Source organism: Scleropages formosus, chromosome 2 (genome assembly GCF_900964775.1).
Source record: "Scleropages formosus chromosome 2, fSclFor1.1, whole genome shotgun sequence".
In the NCBI taxonomy this organism is placed as follows: Eukaryota; Metazoa; Chordata; class Actinopteri; order Osteoglossiformes; family Osteoglossidae; genus Scleropages; species Scleropages formosus.
The window spans coordinates 29,108,772-29,114,771 of record NC_041807.1 but is presented as its reverse complement, the minus strand read 5'-3'; positions in this window follow the sequence as shown (position 1 = coordinate 29,114,771).

Sequence of the window (6,000 nt, the reverse complement as noted above, 5' to 3'; positions counted from 1 at the left end):
CTGACCTCCTTTCTCAACCACAAATACCAGCTCCTCTTTTCTCTCACCAAGGTCACTGTGCACAGCATAGGTTTTGTGTGTGTTTGTGACAGTGATTGTGTGACACAGAGACAAAGAAACACAGATCCATCAACACTTTTTGTTGTTTATCTAATGCTTTATTAAACAGTGACACAACGTTACCCATTGAAAAAGAACAAGCAAGAAATTTGCTCACGGGTTCTAAACCAGCAATTCCCAGAATACAAGGACATGTTCATCACCACCCTGCACTTGAGTGCTAAATAACTCAACTAGTGGCAGTGATACATGCCGCCCTCAAGCTGCGCCTCCCTTTCTGTGCTCTGCTCTCCAACTGGTGGCCTAATTCTGCCCAGGGTTTGAACAACCTGTGGAGAAGTCAGGTAGGCACCTACAGTAGTGTATTACAGTTATGAAAACCAGGGGCATCTCCAGGTCTGCAGCTGGTCCCAAATATCCAGGCTTTATACACACATCTGGATGTGGAGTCCCAGCGCATCGTCACCACGCCGACCAGGGGCTCTTTTCTATGGAAACAGCGCCATCTAGTGGCTATAAACGCGCATCTCCCGTCACACTACAGTACAGTCACAAGACAAACTGCGGTCTGCTTATAATCATGTTTATGCTTATTGTTTAACATACATTATGTGAGTTTACCAGTCAAAGTGTTTTGCGCAGCATTAAAACGTGTTAACTATCTATATTCTTCCCTGTAAATTCTTGTAATACCATCTCCTTGGTGGTATATTTCCGTAGTTTTTTTACGTTCTGTGTGTTCTTCCTCCGCCGTATCAGTTACCGGGTAAGTATGTGATAATAATTTCAGTGTAGTTCGTTTAAACATTTAAAATGAGACGATAAGTTTAGTCGTAAACAGAAAGTAGTAGCAGTAGTCAGTATTTTACACGACATACATTCATTTCTGATATTCTGGTTACGTTAGGTCTTCATGATCGTACTGGAAATTTGTGCTCTTAAATACTGACAGGATACACGCGTTTGCAGATAACTGCCGCGTTCCGTAACGTATAAATACGCACATAATTTGTCATAAGTGCACATTTTGTACAAGCGAATCGGGGCTGGAGGTCCACGACAGCTCAGCGCGAGCCGGACGTGCCGAGCCGTCGCCATGGTGACGGGCTCGCGCTGCTCATGTAGCGCTGGGCGCATGCGCGGCACGTGCGCGCGCGCGCGGGGAGTCTCCGACTTCGTGTAAACGAGCCGCATCTGTCCCTTTTCTGCTTGTTAAACTTCACTTCCGCTGTTTTTTAGCGTTTAACAACCACGACAAACTTAACACATTTTCTCGCTGCACGCAAATGTTAACGTCATGAGATGTATTTGTTTCATCTGAATGAGGTGTTGCGTCACTTTCTGGATATTCCATAGAGGCCTCTTCACTTCTTCAACTTGGAACAGTGTCAGCGACTGGGCACTTTCGACTGGCCAGTCCATGGAGACACGTTCGTTGTACCGCATCGCTGCGGCTGTCTCATGTTGGTGTCTTGCACAACACGCACCTTGTCCACCCGCAGGATTCTGCGTTTCGGCAGACCGGCTAACAGCGTGGGGCTGCCGGAAGGCTGCAATGAGGCCCAAGGAGCTCAGCAATTCTTTTGAACTGCTTCTAACATGGAAACAGTGTAAAGTGTCCTGTTACCATCTCAGTAGTCACAAACCAGAGGAGGAATCAAAACTCCCATCAGATTTATTACCGATGTTTCGCGAACTTGGTCCGTTACCGAACATTTTAAGCACCCTTTGCTGAAGTACCTAGGAAACTAAGGAAATGTACACAACATCTTTGTTATGGGTTTCATCACTTTTATTTTTTTATTTCAACTTTTTCCACGTACTCAACATTTTCCAGCAAGGGAATTCCTATCCCAGTAAAACGGTAAACAAAACCTTAAGAAAAAGTTCCCAGCAGCCCTCCCACAGGGCGTTTCCATACAGCAGAAGTCAGTTTGGAAATAAAACGGCAATTGTCTGTGTTCGATACATTTTTAAGAACAAATAATACAGCAAAGCAGCAGCCAGGTAGATTCATTTGGGAGTAGACAACCTTCATCTGGAGAGTCGGCAGGCTTCTCGGACACAATACCCGAAGACGATCGCTCGTGCTTTTTGTTTTAATGAGACAGCGTTTCATGGGCTGACGAACCTGAGATTGACCGCAAGTTGTACCATTCTCAGGTAGGACAGTCCTGGAATCACTGCTCAAACAGATGGTGCAGTCCAGCTCAGCGGTGATGTCAACCACCGCATTCGCAGGTACAACGGGTTTGGGATGATCGCTATAACAGACAGTCCAACTCAACTTCACCTCAAAAAAGATTCCAACCACACCATTCTCAGATAGAAGAAGCTTGGTATCCCTCATTTCAACCTCACCTTGTTTATGAATCTGTCTCAAAAGGCTGCTACTGTCAGTGTGGTGATCACTCAATGCAGATACAGTCGGTTCCATCAGTTACGTGTGTCTCTGTGTCATCATGTTCACTGAGGTCAAGCAAATCTAACATAAATTTCACTTTACACATACTGGCTGGTTATTATAACAGAATAAATGCTATGAGTATGATGATAAACGAAGAAAAAACATGAGCAACCATTAAAAAAAAATCCTTCGCAGTTCTACTAAACATATACATTTTCTGGCGGCATTGTAGTTGAAAAAGTAGAAAGCATTCACAATTTAAAGCAATATCAAATAGACTCTTTTTGAAATGGAAATAACCGTTTTCTTTTAATCATTATTTCTAAAAGTAAAAGTAGTTTCATATTATTGTTATTTCATATTATTGCTTAGCTGACACTTGAGTCCAAAAGAATTTTTTACCAATTTATATAGGTCAAGAAATATTCGTCCAGCAATATTTTTTTTTTCTTAAATCCTTACTACCTTGCTTTTGTTATAGCTTTGTAATGGTATGGGTGTGATTACTAGTATAATGAGAAGTTGTATAAGGCTTCAGAATAGTTTTTTAGTTTGTTTTTTTGGTGTACAGTTTCATGAAGATAGTCATTTTCAACTAGAAAATTCAAACTGCTGCAGTAAGAGAAATGTCACAAAGACAATCTATGGAACTAGATTGTGTATTTCATCTAGAAAGAGGAAGATGGTAGTTCCTGTTTAACAATATAATTGTAGTAGTTCTCCCTTGGCCATTAGCAACCACAAACCCAAAGTAAATAAACATCTTGCATTAAGATCTGATGGAGAAAAGCATCTTTATATTCTTTTATGCAGGCCGCCACACAGTGAAAAAATAAACATACATTTCTGCAAAGCAGAGCTCAGTAAAATGTATGTATCCTTTCGTCTTGATGTTCTTTTGGAGGGACGAGTGACAAAGTCCTGGGATTAATTTATTCATTTATTTACCACAAATTTATACCTCATTGTGAAACCGTGGACCATTTTTTTTTTTTATAATTCAAAGTAAAAATTAACAGTAAAACATGTACAGGAATTTCAACAGCATCATTATGAATCTGCGAGGGAACAAAGGACACGCCAATATTTGTGAAATACAAAGATAACAGAGATACTATTTATCACGGCATACTCACACGTATACTTCGCGCCATTTTCCAGCACCAGTCCTTCCAAAGAAGCGATTTGGAAAAATTGGCATACACTTTAAAGAATTTTTTAAAAATCTCTGTTATGCACAAATAAACAGAACAAGAAGTTGTTCAGTCCATGACACAGAAAGTTCTATATTGTGTGAAAGATGAAAAAATGAATTACCTGTCATCACTGTGGATGGACGTGTGTATGAGGCATTCGTCACTCATTCATCACTAAGGTAAAGTAAAATTTGCCTTCAAAGTCTGTCTTCGTAACGCATTAAATAATCCTGAAATCCAGCATATTACTATATTGTTACTTAGTTGCTTAGAAGAAGCTTTCATGTACAGTTACTTACAGTATATTGGCTTATGATGTTACACTTTATTACATTCATAGAACTGGATATTTGCGTAATTTGGACAAGCAAACTTTCTCAGTATACAGGATCCCTGTCCCTGCCGTTTCCCAGGGTTTAAGACTGGAACCTGCAACGTTAAAGTCCCAGGCCTTGCAAACCACGTTGTTCCTTTAAAATGCATCCTTTTAGAATGCGTTGTCTAGCTGCTAAGTGTAGGAATGCAAATTTAAGTGCAATAGTTGTGCTATCAATTATAATAGTTAAATTGTACAAACATGAATGCGTAATCTACCGCCACATAGAAACGAGCCTGCGCTGGTCACACTCCAGTATCATCTGTATCCTTTCACAGTATCAAACGAGTGTATTCCATCGGTACCTCGCCGTATTCGGTGCACTATTGTTCTAGTTCTGACATACCCACAATTTGTCAATAAATCAATAAATCTTGACAAGGGGAACTTAAAATGTGACTTAGAACACTTCTCCACGCAACTCTTTTGAACAAAAGCAAAATGGAAATTGTCCTCTGCCTCCGTTGGCCCCACTTACCTCGTGAGCTGCAGGAAAGGTAAAACAGGAGGACCGTAGCTCTGTCCCCAGGTGGGGTGCGAGGGTCCGGCTGAGGTTCCGGCTGAGGTTCCGGCGAGCAGCCTATGCCATGCCCCAGATGGCCGCCGCTCCACTGGAGCAGAGCCTAAGAAGCACAGCAGCGGCAGCCAGCAGATCTCCCTACCGCTGTGTGCGCTCGTGGCCGTGCTGGCGAACCGAGTGCTGCCTCGCGCTGCCTCGCACACTGCGCCCTCTTCCTGTTTGTCAGTTGTACTGGCTTGTGGTAAACTTTCCATGACATCTCAGGCTTGGCCACCAGAACACCCTCATTCATTACTGGAGTGAACGCGGTCATCGGAATTACTATTTTCCTCGCACCGCAGTTTTTTAAAATTGAATCCAAGACCTTTAGTTTGAGATTGACGGCCAGGAACCCATCATTCTTGTCTATGTACTTGTGTATTGCTTTACTGCATTGGGTGAATTCATGCAACTTTACTGTCGTCGTTACTGTAGCGGTGAATTTCCATATATAAAAAAGTTTTTTAAACAAACAGGAATATGATTAAGTTGGTAATTTGAATCTTAATATACAGCGGGTGTTAACATGGGGTCCGCATACCCACTGGTGGTCCGAGGATGGACTTCAGGGGGTCCACGAAGTACGGGACTGCTTTAAAAAGAACTAAATAGAGGGGTAAAAATAAGAAAAAGTATTATGTTGCCACTATCGAAGTGAAGACAACCAGTTTCAGTGAAATAAATTCAGTCCATTTTTTTCTTGGCACGTTTGTGGAAATTTTTCTTGGAGGGGATTCTTGCCATTTCTGTGGCCTAGAAAAGAACCTCCGACGTTCGGAAATACGGAGTCCGATGGTACCACTAGAATTACTAGTGCTGTCCGCAGTCTACTAAGCATCCCCAGATGTGTGCACCTGTTTAGTAAGGTGTGGAACCTGTTGCTAGAAAGGGAAGCCTTACTGCTTTGTGTCATTTGAGCACCAGGTCAAAGCCACCTCATGAAGTGCGTTAATAATGGAAACTGATCAAAGATATCAGGGTTGGTTTCCATGTGAAGAGGAGAACCACAACATCCTTCCTGCATATTCTGAATGTGATTGAAAGTGAACATGGCCAGTGCCACCGCTGAAGCTGGTGCTGAGTGATAAGATCTGCCGCTGGTTGAGCATGAGACAGGCTGCCGCTTTTGGCAAGATCCTGCATGTCACCTTATTCCGAACTGCTCAGCTGAAAAGTCTTACTGACATCAGGACATCAATGGAGCAACAAAAAAAAAAAAAGAAAAAAAAAAAAAGAAAAAAAAAGGATGCAGCAGTTTACTTAAATATACACAGATGGAACAGGATACAAAGCATGTATATGGGCCACCATGTCACATCCTATTCTTCGACCTTCACGTTTTAATTCAGTGAACTGACATTTAGCCGAATGATACATTTAGCTTCTTATGGGTTTTGTTAGG